We start from the raw sequence: 26,885 nt of genomic DNA, 5'->3' as shown, positions 1-26,885 counted from the left end.
CACTAGGTGTTACAAGGCAGCTCAGCCTCTTTTCCTAAACAGACCCAGTTCATGGCTGCAACAGATCCATCCTGTGCAGTGAAACAGGTTGGTGTCCCACAGGGAAAAAAAAAGTAGTATGTGATGATGGAATGAATTGCCGGTTCACAGAGCTGACTTATGTGAGGCTGATTTAAGATCAAACAAAGTCCCCTTTTGGGGTGTTTCTTAATTGTATGTTTTAATGTATTTTGTGTATAACTTCCTTTATGTCTAATCATGGTAATTAGGTGAAGAAAGCTGATGTGAGACTTAGTGGACAGGGTGTTCTTTAGCATGTATTCTATTATCTGCTCCCACAGGTGTGAGAATGCAAGCTCTGGGTTGACTACTGTAAATATAGGAAAGACTAGTCAAAGCTGTTAACAGCTATTAATGGAATTTCATGTTAAGGGGAATGGATTTGTGTTAGAACGTGACAGCCGGAGTGAAAGTTAGCAGTGTGTTTCGGAGGTACTGGTTCTGACAAAAGAGAAAGAGGATCCAGGGTTTCTTCAGTCACATTTTTGCTGTTGCAACATTTCAAAAGGTCATAGTCTAAAATATATTTGCTGGATACTAGTCTGGGTTTTCAACACAACTGACTGGATGGACTGGCCCGCATAATGTAATAATAATTTGTGGCTTGGAATTCTTGTCTGCTGAGATGACTGAATTTCAAAGCATTTCAGTGCATTTCTTGCTTGTTTTTATTAGGCTGAGATTTTCCAGTGTAGCTGCATCTTTCAGGTGTGGCATATTATTTGTATTAGACCCGAGGTAGGATTCAATAAAAATCAGCCAAGTCAGAGGCACGCTGGATCTCAAACAGAAAAGGTGCTTTGAAGCATTAGTGCTTATTCACCCTAGAAAGGAGCAATCAAACAATATGTTTTCTTCCAGAGTTTATATGAACTTGCTGTTTAACTCCTTTATTTCCAAAGGCTGCTGTATTCCCAGGCAATACCATAGCTGAGACAAATCACCATTTCCTCTTCAGAAAATGGAAGTGGTGTGCAATTGTTCTTTTTTTTTGTGGGAAAAACAACTTCTAAGTTCCTTTACCACTTTCTGAGTTCAGATACAATGACACAGACGCCCAGCCAACTGTGACCTTTCACAATGTGGGGGAGGAGATATGATGGAATTGTAGCTCGTTTCTAATTTGTAATGATCCCTTTTTAAAATTGCACCCAGTGTGGCTCAAAGTGAACAGAATCTATGAATGCACAGCAACTCTGACAATCAAATGACTGATATTTCTCCTTCATTTCCTTTAGAAGTTGTTGCAGTTGCAGTGTTCAGCTGACCTGCATAGATGTACTCTTTGCAATCAGAACATTTAGCTCACTTTACAATGCATCAACAAAAGGCAGCATATGGAAAACTTTGATTGAAAACAATTGGGAAGTTACATCAGAAACAGAGACCTTTTCTCTTGCCTTCTGCGGATGTTGATTTGCTTCGCTAACAACTACTTGGGGAAACAGTAGGGAAAATAAGTTTCCTTTTTTGCTCAGTGCCGCCTAAGCCCTGTGGATCGATAACTATAGTATCACTGTTAAGTCTACCACCAGCAGCACATTCTTCGGCTAAGGGGCTTCTTCCTCTTGAATTACTTATTAATAATTAGTCAACAAAAGTTGTTAGTTAGATATTATATATGGTTGTTTTGAATAGTCTTTCACACCACCTGCGCTTAACTCTGAAAAATAGCCCCGAATCAGCTTGCATAGATCTCAGCCAGATCTGGGTATCATTAGATGAAAAATATGACTATTACAGTAGAACAACTTATTACATTTTTCCTTCCTAGAGTTACTTGTTTTAATTATTTACCACTTAGTTTACTACTAGCAACCAGCTGCTTCTTCTTGTCCTGCTTGTGATTATGTCATTTGTTAGTGCCAGTGACAGAAAGAGAATCCACTACTGTAAGAGTGGAAACAATCTTAATTCAAATTCATTCCTGACTTGCATCTCATACAGTCTCATTAATCTGAAAGAGGTTATTTTGGTTTGGGAATTAGCAAGGGCTTAGCCCTAAATTCTTACTCCAGCAAATAATCAAAAAGTGAACCAACTATACAGACTTAGTAAAGAGTGTTAATGATTATAGAAGATTAAATTGCTGGTATTACATGTAGTACGGCTTTCTTTTAATTTACCTCTAAGGTTACTATCATTCATAAGTGTGAATAGCAAAATGTTAACTGTACCTTTAAGTTAATGAAGAAAATAATGGTTCAATTTAACAAGTGTGTTTTATGCAACTTAATTGGAGATAACGTAATTGTTATACCGTTTTTCCTCCAAACGGATAATATATAATGAAACGCCTTACTGTATATTTACAGACAATTCATAAAAAAGAGAGGGAATAATTCCCAGTTGATACTTCTGCTCTTAATCAAGAAAAATCTTCTGATCTGACAGGAATAGGATGTCCAATATCATTCTGAGCGTGCCTGTGTCAGACAGTATTTCTTCTCGCACAACAGAAAAAGGTGACTGCAGCCTATGCTGGATTCATAAACATATAACATTTTTAATTTCGTTTCAGGAGTTCAAATTCTGGTATTCATAGCTACTGCACCAAGGATTCTGATTTGCAAGTTGGGGGCCTGGGTTTTTTTGGTTTAAAAAGTCAGTCCATCAGTGTATTTGTCATACCCTTTGGATTGTTTTACTTGCATGGCATCCAAGAACCAATCTTGCAGCATTTGTTCTAACATTAACATTCAGCCTTATGATAGTAAGGAAATTATCTTTTACATGTACAAACTGCTGTGATTTTTAAAAAATTCTCTTGCTTAAAAATTGTTTATTTTCCTCCCTTCCTTTTCCTTCTCCTGTTTTACTGGACTAGATATGAAAAGCACGATGACTTAGTTGTCGTTTCAGCGACAGACTGCTAAGCTGACACGTCATTACCCTGGAAGAAGACGCATACCATTCAGAAGGTGAAATTCTCAGGTAAGAGAAGAAATGCTTTGTTGTGATCCTCCATTTTCCCAAATCCTTATATCCAGAAGAATATTTATTGTCATTTTTAGAGAATTTTAAATGTGCTTGTTACTCTCTTATTTTCCTCCTAGATTTTAAACACCTTGAGCTGATGACAGTAAAAATAATTTCTGGCTTTAAAATGAAAGATTTTAAAAAGACAGAGACAGACAGAATGAATAAAGTTTTAAAAACTTTCCACACCATTTGTCAGATCTTTTTTTTTTTTCTGTAGCAGGAGGCTGGCAACAGTGACCTGTGCTGGGAAACGTGCAGTGCATCAGCATAGCCTTGGTATTTGTAGGGCAATTTTTGTTTTGAGTATAACTCTTGACTCATGGAAAAATAATCTAACTGTTTTGGGCTGGTCCTTGACTTGATCTTCCTTGAATTAAAGACTGCCTGTTTCAAAATAAACGTGGAGAAACTTGTATGATAATGTTTTTTTTCCCTTCTCCCCCATCTTTTGCCTGCTCTTTGAGAGGCAGAAGTCGTTTGAAGTGAGTTCTTACGTGCAGTTTACTATGTGGGTGGTTGGGCTTTTTCAGTGTGTGAAATTTGACAGTCATCAGCTTTATCAGAATCTTTCTGCAATTCCACTACCGCAGCTTCCAAAAATAAAGAGGAACTTCATGTCAAAAATTAATGTTAAGATATGAAATTAAATCAGACAGTTTGAACCAGAGAGTCATAACAGTTAACTTAGACAAATGCCAAACATCCCTCTGAAATGTAGTATGCTGGGAGGCACATACACAAAACAAAATCTAAACAGCTAAATTTAGTCTGGATAGGAAATTAACTTGAGGTTAAGTAAAGTTTTCTGCTACTTTGTTTTGTTTTTAGATTACCCAAGAGATATTCCTTCCTGGAAAGGGAAATAGGACAGAGATACATAGCTATTTTTCAGTCCCTTCATTTACATGGAATTATTTCAAGTAAGTTTTATAGTGTTTCTTGTGATTTAAACCTTACTGGCTCATATTTTCAAAGGCAAGAGTTTGAAATTTCAGTAACAGTTCTGCATGCACTACAACACCGTTTCAGGATCTGTCTCCTTTACAGTGGGGCATATTTCTACTAAACCCTTACCTCCTGTGAACATACATGGACAATGTAAAACTTTATCTAAAAAATATTCTTTCCACCTAGTAGTCAGAATCAGTATTTATACTAGTGATTAAAAAGTGACGTCCTAGAACAGATAAAAAATAGTGAAGCTCTGATGTGTAACCTCAAAGCCGGAGAAGACAGAGCTCCATAGAATCCAGCAGTTCCAGCCAAACCAAAGTAAAATCTAATACACAGAGTTTCTGGATTCACATTTTATTGCCTGCCCTAATGTTTTTGCTTTGGTACCATTTTGCTGAGAGATGCTCTAAACTTGAATCCTGGATCTGAGCAGTCGCAAATGGCTGTGTACCTTTTTTCATACAGCAAACCAAATCTAAAATTTCAGGTCTTTTTGATTAAAGATGCCAGTTTACGTATTATAGCTCTCCCTTTGTATATATGTAATGCAGGGTAGAAGTAACTGTAGCAAAGCATACAGTAACAGGCTTATTTACTGATCCGGGGTATAAAGCTAGTTGCTTAAGCAAACATGAACTGTTTAAACAATTGAGTAAGCAAACATGAAACATGAGATACACTAGAAAGGATTCTGTTTTGAAAGTTGGGGACTTGGGTTTTTTTTGTTTAACAAGGCCATACTGTCATTTCTTGTAACAGCTGGAGAAGTGATTGGAGAGGAAGAGGTCTCTTCAGTATTTGTATAATAAAGATTTCTTATTCACTTTAATGGCAAACCACCTTAACATTTCAATAACCGTGCACCATATTACAACGACTCACATAGACCAAAATGGATTTGATAACCAAAAAGCAACCCATAAATGACTCTGCCCTCCACTGCAAAGCCCATACAGGTCCCAGTTTTTAGTTTCAGCAGAAGAAGATGAAATCCTGCTCCAGGGTGCAACTGTCTCCCGGAGGAGTGCACAGCCACCCTGTTAGATGTGCTGGCTGGTAAGTACTCCCAGAAAAGAGTTGTTCCTAAAGCCTCACGCGGACCAGTCCCAGCAGAATGGGAACGTGAACAAAACGTGCCCAGACAGAATGCAGCAATTGTTACTGGCCTATCTGCTGTGCCCCTGACCAGGGGCTAAGCCGGGACCCCTTCCCTTAGGCCCTTTTGTGGAAGGTTATTTTAGTGGGTAGCCGAGGGATCCTTAGCCAGAACTAGTGAGACTGTTTTGATGGCATTCACTACCCAGGGACTTTCACAGTTGCTGCAGTTCAGGTTAAACTATAATGCAGTGGAATCTCCCTTTGAAGGCTGCTATTTGCTTATGCCAAAGTTATTCTTGCAGAGGAAGTGATAGGAATGTACAATTTTAGAGCAGGAAATACCACTGTCTAAATAACTCAACGTGTATGAACACAGGGCGTTACAATGGCATTCCCTTGGATAGGCAGCTGTTAAAACCAAACTCTCCCCTTCTTGCAGGCAAGCATCTGGAAGATTTGCAGGACATTAACTTCTTTCCAGCGCCTTGGCTGATACGGCTCCTGTCCAAGCATTACCATGCAGTGAGTTGGAACAATCCTTTGCAGAACAAAAATGGAAATGAGTGTATTTCCTGAAACTCAGATTATTGGACTACAGTAATTACATTATATACTAACAAGGTACCCTCAAGTCCTGGTAAGATTTGTGCCATGTTATGTCAGAAGTTGTACAGCAGGGTGTCAAAAGCAACCTCTGGACTGAAAGGCTTTTTCTTCCCTGTTGTATGTATAAAACAGCTTTGGTAATAGTCCTTGGGATATTAGGTACCACAGTAAATGAGGCAGGGTACTAATGCAAAAAAGTAGATGAGAACAGAAAGGAAGATATTTTTAGCCTGGTGGCTAGACTAATGTTATCCTTACTTGCACTTTATAAATCATTTTTTGACTTTCTGCAGGTTTCTGAAGAGTGCACTATATTCCGAACATCCAGCTATTCCTTCCGAAACAGTGTGAAACAGCTATTCCTTCACTAATACTGTATAGGACATTCCTAGTATTTAATGATTAATATTTTTAAAGTATATAGGAGTTTGTTCCTCTCTGTGCAATGTTGCAGATTCTGGAGAATTTTAAGGATAATTTGATAAAGTCTAGGGGAACTTTCAGGTAAAGCTTTCCCTTGCAGTTTAGCCTGCTGCAAAAGCAGTGAAGGCTAAACTGGCTGGTTGCCCTGAAACAGTGCAGCAGCCCTTGCATGCTTTTCCGCTGGCCCTGCCTGGGGTGCAGTCATTTCTAACAGTGGGGTGGCAAACAGCTGTGATTATCATATCGATTTCTGTGGCAAAGTCTCAGCCTTGCTGTCCTTTCTCTGCTCTCTCACTAAACATTAAGGTGCCTCAGCTTTCTTAGGCAATTGGGATAGATAGCCCTACAGCAGAGAGAGAGACAGCGGCAGGGATGGCTTTTCCCTTCATCACTGTCAGTGCTCTTTGGGACCCTTCAGTTTTACCTCCTTCACAGTGGGGATGGTAAGTGTTTGCTATAAGATGCTTGCCAGTTTGGAACTGGACTGAAACAGCTCTCACCTCATTTGCTGTAGACACTGTAATGTACAGCAAGCTTAGTCCAATGCTCGCAGGAAGAAAGTTAACAAGAAGATGTATTAATTGTATTGCACACCAGAGAAGCCCACATACTTCTTAAAATCCCCCTTCAGTCACCACCAGAATGAACTAGATTTGAATTAGTGACTGATAAGTGAATTAGGTTTTGTTGCTATGCATCGCTCCCATGCATGAACTGTATTATCCATGCAGTTCTTCCTTGGAGCCAGCTCTTTTCTCTTCGTAATCACAGACACATTGCAAAATGAGATTCAATCTGCTCTACTTTGCATTCTTAAAAATATTCTCCCTACAAGTTTAGCTAGTCATACTTAATTTGTTTTGCTACTTGAAAGGGGTTACAGATTTGACATTCTAGAAAACAGCTGTAATTTTTACAGGAAAAAAAGTATATGATTCATAATTTTCCAGAAATATGCACATTACACACATAACATATTGGTATTTTCTGGAAAGTATGCTGAATCTTGAGAGTTTGACCATATTGTTTATGTTTCCCGGCTTGCCTACCTGTTCAAGCACCACACCAAATGTCACTGCTTGCAATGAGGAACCACTGTGGTCTGTCATGTCGCCACCATTCTCCACCTGAAAGGAAAAGAGAGTGAGCCGCAGCTTACAACACATGTTGGTTGTATAGTCTACAAAAGCTATGCAAGAGGAGTGCTGGAAACACATGATTAATATCTGCTGCTTTCCCAGTGAGCAAGTTTAGCAGCAATTACTTCAGCACTTTGCCACAGTCGCTCTTCAGGAGTTTTAATCAGCTAAGCGACTAGCGACGCAGGTCCAGTTCTCCACTGAATTTTACTGTGCTGTAGTTTACAGCTCCAAAAAGTAATTTCAAGATGGTGTAGTTTTGCAACAGTATTTTCCAGTGGCACAGAGGAATGTGGACTCACTGTGGTCTCAGCAGAATGATTATTATCTTCATTTTGAATTAGCAGTATTTCACTGTAGACCTTACTTTCTAGTGTGATATTATCTTTAAACTATTTCTTTGACTTTATGTTACAATAACATTTTTCTTGTTAGAGTCTTTGCGACATTTGATCCCACTTATTGAGATGAGTAGGTACCCATGTTTTACTTCTTTAATCGTCTTTTAGAAGTCATGATACTATGAGGAAATAATTTGCATTTATGAATTCTTTTTTGAGATAAAAGGAGTCAGACATGGAGGTTCGCCGTACAGCTTCTACACTGAAGTAAGAGTTCCCATAGTGCCAGTGGCATTTTGGTCTGTTTATGAAATAACCTTACTTTAAAGTAGTAATCTGATGTTGAGAAAAAAAGGCAAACAATTATAGCAATCTCTCACTGTGGTACAAGTATATTCATGCTTTTTCTGCCTTCTGGATGCAAAGATAATATTCACATATGCATACACACCATGTCATGTAATTAGCTATTGCTAGAAATGCAAATATTAAACGTATAACGTGCAAGGGTATTTTGTTGAAATCTTAAACACTTGATTATCAGGAAATACCAAGATGCCTATATGCCTATAAAAAGGTGATTTGTCGGGTGTTTTGCAGGGCGCATTTTCAGGAAGCTGGTTTCTGAATGTCTGCAAACATTAAGTGACAGGAAATTTATTTCATTATCCTCCTTCTAATGAAGCCCCATATCATCAACAGGACATGACAGAATAAGCCAGCTTTGGTATGTAATGTATTTTATAATTCTTTTCTCCCGAAAGAGCAGGTAATGCTCAGGGAACATAGAGAAGAGCATTAACAGCCTCTCTACCTCCAGTAGTAAGTTGCACGTTGAGATGCTGACCGAGAAGATTATCATAGTACACATGTTGTTGCCATTTAATTATTCCCTTTCCTGTAAAGAGTCTGGCTTTAATTAAATGGCAAAACAAAGTGAGAACTTCTCTCTAAGCCATTTTAAAGTGCTCACTTCCTTTTCTGTGTTCTGTGGTTTATTAGATTTGAATGAGTAATGGGGTGGTTTCATTTGTTTAGTTAAATTAAAGCGGTCAGTAACAATTTCCTGTCTGAATAAACTGTAGGCCTATTAATAATATTGGTGATGGCTGTAAATATGGTTTTTTGCAATACCTATGTTCTACTGCCAGTCTGCTGTAGAGGGAGTTTCCAGAGCTTCTGGTACTTACCAGGTTCAGTCTCGCAATCAAAACGCCCATCAAGACAAACTTTATGCTTGCAGGGCTGAGCTGACAAATTAATAGTTAGAAAGGTACATTCAGAAGTGAAAACACCAAAGCACTCCAGTTTACCTTCATGCCTGTATGCCAGGAAGTACTGGAAGAGAGAGCAGAGAATATGCTTAGGGTTGCCCCTGAAAAAAATCACTTCAGCTGGCATTAACTTTCGACTTCTGTTAACACAGCAGCATGGAGGAGATGCAGTAAATAAAAAAATTGAACCAAAGTTTATCTTTCTTCTTGCACAAGCATTTAAGTAAATTACATTTGCAGGGCCACGTTCAGATGTGGAACAAGCCCTTGAAACACCAACAAGTACTTGCCAATGTCTAGGTTTGGAACTTGGATCTTTCATTTGGGGTGGCAAAGTGCTTCAGAAATTGTTTCCCCAGCCCTTTACTGACACCTGTTTTCCAGTGATTCTGGAAGGAGTGGCAGTACCTACTAGGGAATCGCTTCACTTTTTACGGAAACACATGCTTGCTTAACTACGTACAGCAATCTTGCAGAATCCTGTGGTTCTGGATGAAAAGTCTAGGGTGACTCATCCGTTTGAAACGACAGAAAAAATTTTAGGGAAATCAGATACACTCATGCAAGCCTTGGCATAGGATTTAGTATTTTCACTCCTGCTGAAAATGACACAGAGAATTTTATCACCTATGTAGAGCACACAGCTGCCTCAGAAACCTTCAGTACGCTTTCTCCTCTTAACACAATAGTAGGCCATTTTTAGCAAAAAATTAGGGAGAAGATCATCATCTGAGAATGCACTTATTGCTTTATATCTCAGAGGTCTCTAATCCAAGCGATATGCCATCAAGTCCTACTTAAGTCATGCTTCCTGAGGCCTTTGTCATACAGTGAATGGCAGCGCTACTTTAACCTAGCACTGCCTCGGGAAAAGCCTAGCGTAACCGTGGGCTACTGTCTCCCAGTCTAAATTGCAATTAGCAGTTGACACAAACAGTATTTAGTAGTTGGCTTTCTAATACACATCACTGAATTTACTGAATTTAATTCATTACTTTTTCACAGTCAAGCACACAGACCCAGCTTTATCTTTCTTTGCTGCTGCGCATAATCGTATCAGCCTGAGGCTGGAGCAGGAAGTTAAGTTTGAAATAAAAGCACAGTGCCTTATAGATGGGAAGTGGAGACAGTTCAGTATTGATCAACTCACCCTGAAGTCTGGAGTCACACAATCCTCTTGCAAAAGCCAGGTAAGCATTTAGAAAAGGATGAACTCTACCAATTATTCTTGCTGTGTCTACACACTGATGTGGTATTTATGGCAAGTAAATGCTTACTGTATGTAGAAGAGATTGGACTCTGATATGATGTGTAAAAAATTTGAAAAAAAATGCATAGTTTATGAATTTTAAAATGTGCAGACACATAGCACTACAGAAACATCAGGCTTGTTGCAACACTTATTGCGTTGATGACAAAACTGCTACCTCTGATTTTTATTGTTCAGTGTCGATAACAAATATAATGACTTTGCCATTAGTAGGCATACACAAGGGCCTGTCAGCATACAACAGTCTAAAAATCTGCATCAACTTCTAGTAGTTTGTTCAAAGACCTGATTCAAACAAACTGCTGATGTGTTTTTGGTATTGTTACTTCTTCAGCCTTTTCCCGTTTATCTTTGCATCTTCATATGACCATTAACTAACTTACCTCTTTCTAGGAATTGCAGAGTGTTTAAAGTGTCACAGTTAGCTAGGTGGCCGATAATCAGCAGTTCTCTAAATGAAATAGTTTGTGCATCAATGCCAATATTTTTTATAATTAATACTTGAGCATGAACAACCTCCATGCGACTGGCTCCATCCAAAGTTCAGTTTTGGAGTTTTTGAGTTCCCTTAATTTTTACTGAAATTGATGACAAAAACAGATGCTTAGCACTTCAAAGAAAATTTTCTTGTCATGTAGAATGAAACCCTCATGGAAAATATTAATTGGCTATCTCAACCAAGTATCTCACTCAAGCAAGTTTCTCAGATGTTTCGGCTTAGAAAAAAATAACATTGCTTCTGTGGAAGGAAAGACATATGCTAAACATATATTTAAAACACTTTAAAAAAAAAGCAGCATATTTCTTCCCTTAATCATACTTCCTAACGCAGATAACACTAAACCCTTGCGCAGAAAGGAAGTCACAGAAATTATGCTGTTACACATGAACAAGCAGGTTGCGTGGGTGTAACTGAAATCAGAACTTACCTACACTAATAAATGCTAGTTATATAATGTCTCTCATGTGAGGATCCTGAAGTTGAGCAATAGGGATGGGCGAGTATTTTACAGTTTTATAGATGAAAGTACAGGGAAATTTAATGATTTAAGTGTCTTGATTGAGGTCAGATATGAGGCTAATGAAGAGCAGGAATGGTACCTTTGTGCTGCGACTTGCAGACCTGTGGTCTAACTGCTAGACAAAAAGGGCAAAATAAAATGTACAAAGGTATTAGAAAAGATTATGCTCACCAGCAAAATACCAAGTTCCTGTGAAAACATATGAATAGGTTGTGTGGCTTTAGTTTTATGGGCTCTCTTTTGTAAAAAGTTATTTAAGAGACTGTGGTTCCTCTGCGTGCATGTATGTCATGACTTTTGAACAGTTACTCAGAAGTCAAATTTGTTTCTTTTCACCTTGTCTGCAAAACTCAGATTTCAGGTATAGATTACACACTGTCTGCTTCATGTCAGGAAAACAAAGTGCCCAGAGTTACCCCTTCCTCATTTAAAAAGAAACTGGTTTTTTGCTGAGTTCAAAGAAATGAGATGGCATCTATTTTCCCAACCTAAATACTTAAACAGAAGTCATTTTAGAATTTTAAATTGCTAATAAATTAGATCAATTCCTGCAATATTAATTCTAGTTTGGTTTTGGGTATAGGTTCTGAGATCATGGATACCATCAGTTCCAATCTATGTGACATATGCTCTTCTTCTTCCATCTTCTTAACTACATAAGGACCAGTGTTTCTCAGCTGAAGAACTGATTTTAGCACCTGATAGAATTGGTGGAGTGGGAACAATCAGCGTAGCCAACTAATCATGTTTGTCACAGTGTGAAAATAAACAACTGCAGCCTTTACTCATGTCATGCTCATTTCAAGACTAAATTCAATCAACAGCCTGTTTCCATTACCCATAGGTTCTTGCTGAAAACTAGCAATTTCCTCTTTATTAGGCATGGGCTCGGATAACAAAATCTAGCTCTAGATTATAGGAAAAGAAAGTTTGGGGGTGTTCACATCTCAGCTTTCCCACAGTTCCACGCATATTTTCTAATTTTTTTTAATTGAATAATATTTTCGGTGGGCTGTAACTTTATGGAAACCATGAATAAGCATAATCTAGGTAATTTATGGAACTGTTTTTGTAAATCTTTGAGTTTTACATGGCACTCTGTGCCCTCTCTGACCCTTCCTCCTACATCTCTTCCTCCTATCATACTTCTACGCTTCGTACGCAACTTTTGGCAGCCTCTGTCATCTGCAAATACGAGTTCTTCTGCAGCCACCCAAGTAACTCTGCCTCCCCCAGAATGGACAAAATACAGTGTGTCTGAGAGCTCTGTCACTGATGAAAGTAGATCAGAACTTCTCTCCAGGGCCAACCCTCATTTGGATGCCACTTTGCAACACAGAAAGCATCTAGCTGGACCAGCACGAGGCTTCCTGTCTCTCTGAGGAAGGATTGACCTCACAGGATCATGGATCTCCCGTCCCGCTGCCTTACAAGAGCTTCTTTATGAACTCGTTGCTGCAGGCATGTCAGAAAAAAAAGCTGGGAACCAGAAAGAATTGCTGGGGTTGGGTTATTGAGTGCTGGGGAGATGCCGAGATAGCATTGTGGCCCAGGGAACAGCGTGGGCAGACAGCTAGCAGTTGTTTAATTTATTCACTAAGCCTTTCTAGCCTCCAGAATAATCAAACAGCATGGAGATGTTAAGAGAAGCTTAAAGCCTAGCAAGAACTCTCCCATGTCCCTTGGTGTTTAGTCAGGTAAGTAAATAAATCAGATGGAAGGGATCTGATTTCACAGAATCACAGAATCACAGAATGGATGAGGTCGGAAAGGACCTCTGGAGATCAGCTACTCCAACCCCCCTGCTCAAGCAGGGTCACCTAGAGCATATTGCCCAGGATCACATCCAGATGGGTTTTGAATATCTCCGGAGGAGGAGGCTCCACAACCTCTCTGGGCAACCTGTTCCAGTGCTCAGTCAGCCTCACAGGAAAGAAGTTCTTCCTCATGTTCAGGCAGAACTTCCTGTGTTTCAGTTTGTGCCCGTTGCCTCTTGCCCTGTGGCTGGGCACCACGGAGAAGAGTCTGGCCCCATCCTCTTGACACCTTCCCTTCAGATACTTGTACACATGGATCAGATCCCCCCTCAGTCTTCTCTTCTGCAGGCTGAACAGGCCCAGCTCCCCTCAGCCTTTCCTCATAGGAGAGATGTTCCTGTCCCTTCGTCATCATAGTAGCCCCCTGCTGGACTCGCTGCAGTAGCTCCATGTCCCTCTTGTCCTGGGGAGCCCAGAACTGGACACAGTACTCCAGGGGAGGCCTCTCCAGGGCTGAGGAGAGGGGCGGGATCCCCTCCCTCGACCTGCTGGCAACTCTTTTCCTAACGCAGCCCAGGATCCCATTGGCCTTCTTGGCTGCAAGGGCACATTGCTGGCCCATGGTCGACTTGTTGTCCATCAGGACTCCCAGGTCCTCCTCGGCAGAGCTGCTTTCCAGCAGCTCAGCCCCCAGCCTGTACTGGTGCCTGGGGTTATTCCTCCCCAGGTGGAGGACCCTGCACTTGCCTCTGTTGAATTTCATGAGGTTCCTCTCTGCCCATTTCTTCAGCCTGTCGAGGTCCCTCTGAATGACAGCACAGCCCTTTGGTGTATCAGCCACTCCTCCTAGTTCACTTGCTGAGGATGCACTCTGTCCTTTCATCCAGGTCATTGATGAATAAGTTAAATGATACTGGACTCAGTATTGACCCCTGGGGGACATCGCTGGATACAAGCCTCCAGCTAGACTCTGTACCATTGATCACATCCCTAATTTAATACCATTACATCCACACATTGGATATAAATTATTCTTTCTGGTATGACCCTATTCCAAAATTTCTGTATTACAGTGAGTGAAAATATAGACATGTTTATATTGTGCGATGCAATGATATATAGAGAGACTGGTTCAGGCCAGCCACAAAAGTTGCAGCAGTGCAATGTTGTACCTGGGTTACAATTAATTTTGCCTTTCAGTGTCCCATGCAGCAGGTATCAATCCCTTTCCCTTGTTCTTTAGCAATCTGCTTTAACAATGCAAGGCAGAGACACTGTGAGACATTTTATGCAGCTATAAAGGAGACAGATTATTTATTTAGAATAAATGAAACATTGCGGTTTGATGGAGCGTGGACAGGGCTTCAGGCCAGAGAGCAGGTTCTGGTGTTCTGAACTACAGTGGACTTGCTCTATATTCAGAGTTTTCAAATGAAAATCACTATTGACTCACTAGCATTTTAAAAACTCATCATGGCTCTACCACTGACATAACTACAGGTTACATTGCAAGTTTTGCCTACCGTCCCACCATTAGAGACCAAGCCTTGGAAATGGGGTTCAGCTTTAGAAGAGATATTTATTCCTGCTGCAACTCCAGGCACAGGGCTCACAACATTTCTTTTCCAGATGAGCAAGAATCCTTGCCAGCTGGAGCTGTAGTACATCTTTCTTCTGAGGAACTGTTTGCAAGATCCAAGGCTGAGGGCACTGAAGGATATGTCACAACAATGTTTTGCCCTGCCTAAAATCCAGGCAGTGTGGCAAACACCGCTGTGCCAGCCTTCACGCAGGTCCCCAAGGCTGCTTTTGCTAGGCACTAGGCATACCTCACATGAATATAGATCAGGAATGTTTTAAGAATGTATTTAACTTTACTTTAACTTTAGTTTCCTGCTTCGTGAATGTTGTCTCTCCAAGTTCTCACTGTACACTCCAGCAATCCCACCACCAAAGGGTGTTTACTGCAATGGTTAGAGATAAAAGGGAGTATGTATCAGAATGAAACCATACCACTGGGGAATAAAGTTACTTAGCTATGGGAAACACATGTGTATGTGAAGACTTCCCTTGACTTTAACACACGCATTCTGCTTGTTATAAAATTTCTTTTTATATAACTTGACCTAACAACATCTGCAAAGTTCTTGCCTTTTTGAAACAGCTATGAATAGTTGCTGTTTATTTCTTATTAAGCCCCATTGGTTTGTCATTCTGGTCAGCCTTTCATTGCTGTAAAAACATTTGCTCTAAAGATTATCAGTATTTAAAATACGTATTTCTTAGTAATCTTGAGGTCAGGAGAACATTATTCCAAAGACCACGTGCATGATTCTACAGCATAAAGTTTGTTTTTTGCCTGCTAGAAAAAAGTCGTGTGCTTGCACTAACTCAGAAATTTGAAAGAAAATGTAAGATAGCTAATGTATTTTGCAATCATTTCTGTAAAACTATTAACAGTTAACAATTGGCTGAGAATTTAAGTCTGAACTTTTCTTAGAAACAGTTCAGCAAAATCTTTTTTCAGTTATTAAAGTTTGCAATTGAAACATTGACATATTTTAGGAAATCCAGAAGATTTGGGGACATCTTTTAGCAGATAAATCCTATAGGTAGTATGCTGCCAAATTCACACACATCATTTTTCACATATTCACACACAGAAACCAATATTAAAGCAGAACTAAGATTAAAAAGATGTTTCAGCAGAATTCAGAACCCACCAGCTAGATGCAATCACATTTTCAAGAGCTTGAAAGTCCTAAATCTTACCCATATCATAAACATTGGCAGAAGGGTAGAGAGAAGAGACCTCTGCTAAGACTCTGACTGCGGGAAAGACGCACAGAGCTTGGCTAAGGTCCTGTCCCTTTGGGCCAGCTGGCTGTCAGCACACGTACAGCTCTAGCCCCACCTCAGCACTCCTCTCTGGCCTGGAGGAGTGCTAAGAGGACATGGGAAGGAGGTGGGATTCCTGCAGTGGGTAGAGATAAAGGGTCAGAGACAAATCCGTAAAGTTAATAATTTTGCTGCTCAGAGAACAACTTATGTCTTTGCAAAGTTTTCACTTAAGGCTTTGATCTAGTAATTTCTCCCCCTCCTCCCCCCCAAATTAATTGTGATTTCTGCAGTGGCACCAGGTATCCCTAAAAATTGCATTACAAGAAAATTGTACCTGAGGCAGGATACATGCTGGGGTCAGCAGGTAGCTGTCCCAAGGGCTAAAGGGATTAGTTAATACAACATACTTTCTCAGTCCCCATCTTGTGGGCCATTCTGCAGGTTTCTGTTCCAGCTGCTATAAAGCAGAGCAACCGCATCACTTCTCCAACTGGTATTGGACCAATTTTGGCTTGACGACCTACGAGCTGAAGAGGTGAAAAAAGGGTTGCCTCCTCTCTGCACAGCTGCACTCTGATCTTATTGTGATTGCATCTATATTTCTAGAAATCTAGACATTTCCAGAAATAACCTACTACGTAATCTGTTCATTGTTCTTTACCAACGTCACTGGTTTATACCGCTCGACCTGTTTGTTAAAATTAGTAAAACGTTATGTAAGGGCTAAAATAGCTTTCATCAGTTGTAATTTTGTCATTTAGTTGTTGTGTTAAGTGAGTTAAGCTAAAGGGTGTTTTAACAAACACAAACTCAATGAAACTTCCGATAAAGGTCAGTGTGCAAGTGTCGGAGATTGCAATGATGTAGCTGCTAAGAGCATGCAGACAGATGTCAGACACATTTCTGTATTTGTAAACAAACAAACAGCAGAACACCCAAATCAGGCCAGTCTGGTGGAAAAAATCTATGTCATGAACTCCATCAAATGAAAGAAAACAGTCAGACTACATAGCAGCAGTACTTGTAGTTTTCTTTATCTGTGGGTATGCCGTGCTGGTTTTATGAGGCTATCTAGGGGAGCTGAACTAAGATGACTGCTTTAAGTTCCAGTAAGGCTTTTTTTATGTTAGCATACCATCTCAAGGAGACTACCTAATCTCCTTTTTTTTTTTTTCTATTTTCTTCCTGAGCATCTCTCCTCTGTTTTTATGTCTGCTCCATAATTTCCCTTTGTTTTTTACTTTTTCCACATACATCCCTGTTCTTCTCCTTTGTTCTTCTATTTTGCTATTTCCATTTACTTTTTTCCTGCCAGCTCTCTAACTTCCTTAGCGCCCAACATTTTTTCTCCTGAAAACCAAGTCCTTAACCCGCTCCTGTTATTTGCACACACATCCATTCAAGCAGTTGAGTTTACTGTGCCAGTTCTCGTTCACTGAATTATATTCTCTGGCTGCAAGCAGGCCCAGAGTCCATTGCCAACAGAAAATAAAATGAAGATATTTTAAGCTAGTCTTTTGTGTGGCTGAATTAACTTATTAGACACAATAACTTGATCAGTTGCAATTGTCTAGCCAAACCTTTAGTTCTGCTGAGCAACAACAGCACAGCCCCATTCATTTCAGTCAGTTGTAGACTGTAAGTGCCATATGGTTTGGCTCTATGTTGATTTTATGGTATTGAGGGAATAAACATTTATGATAACATACTATAATTTGATTTTGATGCCTTGTTTTATTCATAGTGATGGCGTTTGGGTGTGAGCTTCAGGAGTGAAATATTTTCATATCTGGCAAACAGAAATCCTTTTTGCCCATCTGGCCTTTTGTCGATCTGGATTTACTGAGGTGTTTTATTAATGTCAGTGTATTTGTGAACAAGTGCACAGCCAAGGCACTTGTGTTTACCTTGCATGCCTAAAAGCAGTGATTTGGAATAGAATCATTGTATTATAGTTCTTTCACGGAGTCTCATGACGGCCCCAAACCTTCCTGTGTACCTGCCCGGTGCACCCTTGCTGGAACAGCAATGTAGATTGCCAGTAACTGGTGAGTTACCAGTCACATCCTCCAGCTGTCTCCCCAGACGCCCTGCCTCTGGATAACACCGCTGACTTGTACCCAGTTGCCTCAGAGTCTCCCCTGCCAGTAATTCACCCCCCCCCCCGCCTGCTTGCAGTGATTCATTAGTGTCCACAATAAAAAATTAAGAGCAGCACTGAATCACAACCAGCAGTAACTTCTGTTGACCCCAGTTACAGCTTGCAATATAAACATAGGTGGCAGACCAAAGGGGACTTGGAAAGCTCACGTTTTCTTTAAACAAGTATATCCTAGGACCCTGGAAAGGGAGATGTGTTTGTGAGCTGTTCACTCCAACGTGTCTCTGCGTGTTGTGCTGCGTTCCAGAAGGAAGCTGGTTTTCTGCAGAGGAAGAAGGAGCTGGAGCTGGAGCTGGAGCTGGAGCTGGAGCTGGAGCTGGAGCTGGAGCTGGAGCTGGAGCTGGGTGGGAAGCCTGGCCATTGTAGTTTCTTTATCACATAAAGTGGTATGTGTGTGAGTTCCCCTATGACAGAACAACTTTTTCAGTCTTTATTTTGGCAAAGTTACTTTGTAATTGTAAATTCAATTCTTTACCTTTCAGTCTGGGATGACTGTAAACTGCTTTCTGTTTCTTGAAGTAAGTAAGTGAGAAAAATTAAAGTTGCGCTGATGAACAGGGGAGGTAGTAAGTAGCAAAAGCCAAACTTCAGGCTCCAGGTTACCTGCATGAACCTAAGGTCTGCCTGATGGGTAAAATAAAGCCAAAGGGGGCAAGTTGATGGGGTTATAACAGCCAAGAACATATAACCCCAAATTATTCCTTTACAGAGAAGAAAAAAAAATAAAAAAGAGGTAGCATTTTACCTCTTTGGGCTAGAAACCATGCAGGTAAGGTGGGGCCCCTTGCTCTGCCAAGGAGTGACTGAGCCCCAGCCTCCTTACCATTGCTGCAGGGACTGTATGGGAGCTATAAGCGCATTGCGTTATGCTTACCGTCAGCTGCTCGGCACCACAAGCCGAGGCCAGCCCGGCCCTGCCAGATGTTCCTAGAGACACCCCCTTCAGAGACAGCAACTGCCAAGGCAGAGAGGAGCTTGGCAAAGGATGCTGCTGCACTCTTCCCTCAAGTTCAAACCTCGCTACTGAGACAAAGCCTTTGGGGAATTTTCCTGGGTATTTTTTGTTTACTTAGCTTGTGGGAGTTTAATGTTTAATCATTGCAGAGGAGTTAGTTGGTTAGTCACATAATTGTTAGCCACGATTTTTGCCTTCTTTCCGTTTGTCCTTTGTTCTTCCTGATCTTAACTGTTTCATCTGGTGGAATAAACCGGCTGTCTATCACAGCCTGCTGGTCCTTGATTTCTCAGCAAACTAGCAGTTTTACAGCATTCGTAACAGTGTCTTAATTTCAACATCTCACATTAAGGGCATAGCACCCAGGGGCAGCTGCCACTAAGATGACTCCCTAACCTCAAAGGAGGGTCATACTTTTGCCATTGGGTTTCCCCAGAAGACAGGCACCGGTCTATTCTGGTACCCATCGCTATGAATATTGCCTCTCTTGCCAATCAAAGAACTATCTCAATACTGTTTTAAAGGTTCACTGAGGCAAAAAAACCATTGAAATTCCTCAGTCTCCTGCAGTGATACTTGCTGATTTTTCAAATGAAAGAGGAGCAAGAGGAATAAATGAAAGTGTAATTTGAAACAAAGGAACCCTTTGCAGGTGGAAGCTCCTTCTATCCGCTAGCCTCAAATTGTAAAATATTTTAAGAACTCTGTTTTAGAGAAGCAGGCTGGTTGATAAAGGCACCATTCCTTGCAACTGCATATAGCAGTCCCAGAGGGGATGTTCCTTAATGGCCAGGGTTGTGCCTCATGGCAGCTCCTCTGGGCTGCACTCTGCGCAGGAAAAGAAAGAAGTTTCAGCTCCAACTTCCACCTTCTCCTTCCCCCCCACTCTGAGGGGGCACCAAGGCACCATTTCCTACACAAACTATCTGTTCTATTTTGCCTACCAGCCTTTCTTCAGAAATGCCAGATTTGGCTGTTATCTGCCACTCTGAACCACACTGTTACCCTTTTAACTGGGAGTCAAATTTTGTTAAGATTTTGATTACTTTTGCTGGTTAATAATTAATCCAAAGCAGTACCATGAGATGCTTCTCTTAGGTTCTTATTTCTAAGCATGAAAGATCCTTTTTAACAAAGCTGTAACTAAATAACTGCTGTAAAAAGAAAGATACGCATCTTAACTGCCATCAAATGTTTATTTTATCCCTTTTCCCTGCATCATCTCTAACTTACTGCATTCAAACCTTAATTCCTTTGTGTGTGTAGTTGTTCAAATGACATTATTTAAAATCTACAAAGGTATTTTCATAGCATTGAGGTCATTCCCATTCAGACAAATGGCCCATACCATTACATTTGCTTTTTAATCTTTCTGTGAGTTTGGTAAGCCTAGTAAATGATGGAAAGAATGTCATTTTTTTTTATTTCCCCAAGACAAAATAGGATTGATAGAATCAGTCATCGTCTCATTATTCGTAGCAGAATTGCACTCAGTTATAAAAACAAAAACTATTGGAACATTTCGTAGCCTAGCTGCCTACAAAATGATAGCCAAAAAACCCCTCAAATGTCACAGTGCAGCCCAATATACCTTTTGGAAATGTTGTCATTCCAGATACCAGGGGAAACAAAAACCCAATTCAGTTACCATGGAAATAGGGTTTCTACCTGCGGAATATAAAACATGTGGCTACTTAGATAAATTATTGTCGGATGAGCCCAGTAGCTTGATGGCAAAAGTAGCATTCAGTATGAAAAAAGTTGACAACATCTTTCTACTTTAAGGATAACAGATTGCATGGAAAACAGAAGCCAACACTGCCATTGATTTAGTAGAGACGCAGATGACGTAGCAATACATTTGTTTACCCAACCCCTTGAAGCTATTTCTACAACCAGCGGAGCTGGTTTTAGCAAGAGTGGAAAATCTGTGGGGAAGAAAGCAAATGCTGAAAAGCCAGAAAAGCTGGAGAAATCCAGTTACTGTGTATTTTCAGTTAAATAATTTTCAGCAGTAGTTCAATTTCATCCATTTTCAGCCATGACTGTATTCCTTGATGTCAACAAGGTGGCACTGGAAAAAAAATTATTATCCCCTAAACCTACCTTGGGAGCTAATAAGGAGAGGCCACTATTGCCACTGTACCATGTGGTGGGTACTGTCTGTGCCCCTGCCTATTGTGGTGCAAAACCTCCTTCTCCCCGCGCTCACTGCAGCTGGACCTGGGCCTCATTCTGCAGATCATGCAGCAGTTATAAGTTCAGAGTGACTTTTGGACATATACTATTGGCAACAGGCGATTCTGCAGAGCAAATGGGGCCATAAATGCATTGGTTACCATAAGAACATATTAAAAAGGCTTACTGCTACACTGATTTTAATACAATTGTAAACTCAAGAGAGGATGGAATAAAGACATAAGTATTTCAAGTCAGTAGGATCTGAGCTGAGCGGCTTTTGATGACAAAATATTTACAATCAATTTACAAGCGTAACCCATTGCATAATGTGGGAGCAGCGTGCTTCCTCATGGCTTGGCCCTTATTACATGTAGCGGCAGTCTGTGCTGAACCCTTGAGAGCACTGAGCGCCGTTAAGTGTTTTGTAGGGAACCCATAGACTTAGCCTGTAATCTCCTTTGGCTCCCTATATTAAAAATGAGAGCAGTTAGAAGTCATAAATAATTAAATTTAGTCAAATTCTAGAATTCCGTGCCAGTTGTTCTAATCCGGATAGTTAATTTTAATCTTTCTTACAATGTGAATAAACATACTATTGACTCAGTAACATTACTGAAGCCAGCAGGGTTAGTGTGATGACAAAAAGGTAAGTATAAAAAGCAAATCATGCTGGAAGATAGCGGGAACTCCTCAGAAGCAATGAGGTAGGAACAATTGGGATTGTCTTAGAAGGATGGCAGCCCTTTCAGCTGAACAGATTCCAGCAGTGATTAGGCCTGAAGGGAGCTCTGTTCTGCTCAGAAAGCAACCTGAGGCTTTAAAAAAGAATTTTTCTTAAGGAGATGTAATAGCGCACTCAAGGAACAACCTGGGAAGGGGACACCAACAGGCTAAACAGTTGGAAATCAGGACATATGTTGCCAGAACCTCAGAATTTCGTATATGCTGAATATAGTAAATATAGAAGTGGATTCAGATCTTACTAGCCATGGCTGCCACATCAACAAAAAGATGACTAAGGTTCTGTGGACAGTTCCAACATAATCAACATTCAGGTGTAGGCTTAGTTTCTTCAGGAGTATATTATTTTCTCTCTAGTGAATAGTCTCCTCCATATATTACAGCAGAATTATCCACACTATTTTATGGCTTACAGATACTTATAGTAATGACATATGATGTGTTATAGAACCATTTGCTAAATCTGAAAATTCAAATATTTTTCCATTCCCCTTAGATAAGTTAAAAATGCATTTCAGTGGTAACCATTGTTTATATTTTTCTTTTTAAATGTAGGCTCAGAATTGATATTTTTGTTATCTTTGTAAAACTGCGTGACTGAATATGGTGGATTTTATAGACGCATATGTATCCTTTAATAAAGTAAAACATGAAGGATTAGTAAGCCTTAAGGCTTAATAAACTTCTTGGGGGCACACATCAGTCCTGAATGAGAAAAAGCTGTTTCCTCCACACTGAAAGAAATGCTGAATTTTGCTACCAAAGGAGTACTATTACTGCAGTGCCATGATCTGCCCTGGTGAGGCAAGTCAGACTAGGATTTCTCTTGCAAACATGTCGCTTCCTGAGCTGTGCTAACACTTGGATGAGTGCAAAGAAAGCCGAAGTGCCCGGGCCACCCCCAAGGAAGTCAGGACAGGGGTCCCTCTCCAGACACCCTGCCAATGGGACTGAGCCCACAGTGGTGCTCCTCAGGCATGGTTACATCGGACCGGCACATCACCGCGTTACCCACGGGTACAAATTTGATCCGGATTAGCTGTGGGCACACAACCGCATTGCAGCTGAATGCTCCACAGCATGTGCTCTGGAGCTTATGCCAGCTTTATGCTTTTACGCCGTCTCTGTGCCAGCTGCAGAAGGACAGATGATACCTGATCTGGCATAAAGCCTGCCAATGCAAAAGTAATCTGTGAAAAATGTTGAACCCATCCAAAACCATCAAATGAGCTTATGCTGGTTCTGTGCTCTGTGTCATGGAGCTGAAGCACTTCTGAATTTGTACCAGGAGCCCTAGGAGTCTAGATCCACTGCACTGAATCTTGGCCTTTGCATTATTCGGAGCCATGAGGCTTACTTCTCTAATGTTGCATACTAAACATTCGGATGCTATTGCTCAGATTTACAGCTGCAGAGCTATTCTTCCTTATTAAAAGCTTTGTCTACTCAGGAAAAAGAAGACAGGCCATGATTTGAATTATTTTTTATGTATCAGAAGTGCAGTTTTTATCATTCTAAGACAGATACCATTCTGTTTTAATTTGCAGTAAAAGCATCACCAGTGTTTACAATGAGTAACCAAGGTGAGTAAAGCAAATAACAATTTCCTCGGAGCAATCAGGGATTGCAATGTTGCAGCTCCGTGAAGGGCCCGTGTTCTCTTGGCTCTGTCACTTGCTTAAATTCACAGAGGCATCCTGGGCTGCTAGGCAGGGCTACTCTGTCGTGGAAGAGCAGATCTACAAGCAGGGCACAAGCAAGAAGGAAGAGCAGGCTGAAAGGGGAGAAAGGACTAGAACCGGGACTCTTGCCGCTTGTCTGCACAGCCTCCCCATGCTGGCTGACAGAGCCGCAAGGAGAAATGCAGAGTGCCCGTTACAGAGGGATTCCCCAGCAAAGGAAGTTTTAGACACAGCCATGTTGGAAGGGTTTGCCAAGGCTAGGGCTCTGCAAAACACTTTGTGATCTTGCTGTAACTGCACGAAAGCTTTTTTACTTCAGCCTCTGGTGGACTGTACCTTATACTGTTGCGCTGGCACTTTGAGTAGTTAGGGTGAAGTATAATCCTAAGGCTCCAGGCAAAAGTACAGATGAGAACAATTCCAAATACCTGTTTTGCTACGCACTATACCATCTAATATAAATGTAAAAGATCTCTGTAAGATAGTGCACAGTGGAAAATTAAATAGTTTATCTCATTACATCTGCCTCATATTCTATGTGCTCCAACAGAGCATCACTTTTTCTAGCAATAGATTATGTTTACACTACTGTATACTTTCATATGTAAATCTCAAACCCTTCACAAAGTCGGTATATATTGCTAAACAGTATTTGGTGAAGAAAAGGCACAGTGAGGCTGTGAGCAGCCAAGTATCAAAAGGTGTCTATAACAGTGCCAGGAAGTGAATTCACGTGTCCTGCCCATGTATCGTAACCACAAGACCATTAAAGCGTTACATGCTGACTTTCTCTTTGGTATTCTACTGCTAAGTGTAATGACAATAAGATGCAAAGCAATATTCTGAGTGGAGCAAGTGAATGCAACAATAATAAAAGCTGAAAACCCTCTGGGCAATTTGCATATATTTCAGTGTGGAATACGCCCTTTCTGAACAAGATTAAGCTTTCATCTGTTAAGCTTTGGAAAGAAAGAAATAGTCCTCAACTGAAAAAAAAAAATTGCAAACTTTTTATGACAGGGGCACAGTATTTTAAGGAAAGCTATCATATTTATTAACCACAGTGACTCTTGGCTAAAATAGAAAAAGAGAAAAAAGGGGCTTTTTGGTTTTCAGGAATAAATATTATATCTAGAAAACGATGGAAGAAAATTAGAAAGGCATCGTTTGATAGAAACTGAAGAATCCTCATATATTGTTCAATCTAGTATCATGCACATAGGAATGAGGAAAGTAACTGCAACATAAAAATATTAAACTCCTAGTGTTAACAAACTCCAAGTGTTTAACATACGACTTTCAGGGAAATAGACTACTTAATTCACAAGACTGAGAAATTACTTGATCACTGTGTATCGGTACTTAGATATAGCAGCTACAACAGGGAGCTTTTCTACCTCAGTAACAAACGAGTAACAAGATCCAGTGACTGGCAGCTGAAGTAGAATGAATTCCATCTCTGTATGATATGAGATTCAATTTCCAAGCTTTGTGGATATAATTTCACCAGAAGAGATGAAGTTTTCACCGTTGCTTAGAGGCTTTAAAATGCATATTTTAAAAATGCTTTAAAGGCCCCTCTGAATTAAATCCTCTGCTCGTATGTGCAAAGTATAGGGGTTTACAGTCGGGGTGGATAGACAGGGTGGTGTCTTTCAGCCTCAGTCTCTGTGAACTGATTACTGCTTCTTTCATTTTCTTCCTTAGGGAGCCATGGAGGTAAGAAGCTTGTCTGCATCTCCCTCAAGGTGTTCGTAACACATACGGTTTTGCTGTAAGGCAGTGATTATAGTAAAACCTCATTCTTCAGAGCTTTAGCTGATCGCCTGAAGGGATCAAGAGGGAATTTTTTCTACACTGCCCGTTAGCTAGTGATAGACTTGGGGATTATTTTTCGTTATCTTCTCAAGCTTCAGAAACTGTCCATAGCTGGAGATGAGTGACAGTGTATGCTGAGGTGGAAAAGAAAATCTTGTTTCTTAGATAGTATCTTGCTCACATGTTTGAGGTCACAGCGATTAACAAATCTGAGATACAAAGGGTGGTTTTTCCCAAGGTCATTTTGACAGGAACTTTGGGGAACTTTTGTCTATTTCTACATAACGGAGAATAATTTATTTGCTGTAATAATTAGATATTTATTACTTAATCAATGCCATACCACTGCAGAAGACTCAGACATTGGTCCTTTATGATAAAACCTAATGACTGAGAAGCTTTCCTTGCATGCTGATACTGAGGTGGTTAGGTGAAAGGTGATAGGCTGTGACACACAGGAGGGCTCAGCAGAGTAACAACCTCAGCTGATCATAACCTCTAGGAAAAGTAGTTCCATTGATTTCAATAACACTGCTCTTAAAATAGTGCACAGGAGGCCTACTGAATGTGGATGGAATTTGCAATATTGAACCCATAAAAAAAGAATATAGTGAGAGCATTTTGCTGTATACTTAGTAATTCACTGGCCAGGCTTTTTCCTGTTTTCCACTGTAACATAACTGTTAGTTTTAACAAAAACGTTTTGTCTAAGGCAGAATAATTCCTTCATAGCAATGAAGTGAGGTTTTGTTCATAGTTCTTTATTTCTGTGTATGCATAAAGTTGCTGAACTTCCGCTGCTGGAAAAAATTTTCCATCCTGAAAATACAATTAGAAAAGTTAAGAATCATGATATTTTGGCATTGCTGAACGTTTCTGTTTCATTGCCAGGATATGTGATGCATATATATATGTAAAAAAAAAAATGTATATTTGTGTATATGTGTAAATATGTCGCTTCTTTTGGTATTAATAACTGTATGTTCTACTAGAAGTTTTCATACCTTCTGAAATAAACACTTCACTAGTACATTGCGTTACAGTTAAACATATGGATAACAGTGTGGGATATGTGTCAATTAAGTATGAGAAAAATATAGGAAATTATATTAATATAAAATACCCTTATTTTTTTAAATACAGAAGCACTGTATAGATCAGTGGGCACATTAAACCATTATGTTATTGTTCTGACTGCAGGCTGATTCAAAGGGAGTGGCAGAATTTGTGGCAGCTCTTCAGGGGTCATGACTTGGGTTGGGACTCACTCAGGTGAATATGGGGGTTTAACGGCTTTGCATGGTACAAGCAGCCTGGAGCATTCACTCATACCGTCTGACTGATCGCACTTGTAAGTCATGAACAACATGACTTGAACTAAATGGAATGGCACTGCTGTAAAAAGACTGTAACATCAGAATGAGATCTTCCAGCAAACTTCCCTTGAAAGCTGTAATTTCTTTACTCTTGTCAAAAATAGCCTTGTGTAAAAGAGGAAAGTAATATTTAGATCAGTCCTGCTACTTTGATTTTTAGGAGAATGACATATGTCTGGACTTCAATAAATCTTCCTCACCCAA

General features: G+C 40.2%; 1 long non-coding RNA gene across 27 annotated transcripts; it reads left to right on the top strand.

Annotated features, from left to right (window-relative positions):
- LOC104145783 (uncharacterized) lies at positions 1 to 26,885 on the top strand. Of its 27 annotated transcripts, none has more exons than XR_011142367.1 (9): positions 1 to 87; positions 2,888 to 2,994; positions 3,871 to 5,052; positions 5,534 to 7,870; positions 8,204 to 8,330; positions 9,883 to 10,067; positions 18,176 to 18,314; positions 22,361 to 23,388; positions 25,195 to 26,885. It is a non-coding gene; the product is annotated as an uncharacterized lncRNA (long non-coding RNA). The 27 variants fall into 27 exon arrangements; XR_011142380.1 differs by lacking the exons at positions 18,176 to 18,314; positions 22,361 to 23,388; positions 25,195 to 26,885 and adding an exon at positions 12,345 to 16,202 and having other exon boundaries at positions 5,534 to 5,616; positions 5,994 to 6,075; positions 6,430 to 7,870; XR_011142366.1 differs by lacking the exon at positions 22,361 to 23,388.

This window comes from Struthio camelus, chromosome 7, assembly GCF_040807025.1.
Source record: "Struthio camelus isolate bStrCam1 chromosome 7, bStrCam1.hap1, whole genome shotgun sequence".
Lineage (NCBI taxonomy): Eukaryota > Metazoa > Chordata > Aves > Struthioniformes > Struthionidae > Struthio > Struthio camelus.
This window is presented reverse-complemented; position numbering and strand designations above follow the sequence as displayed.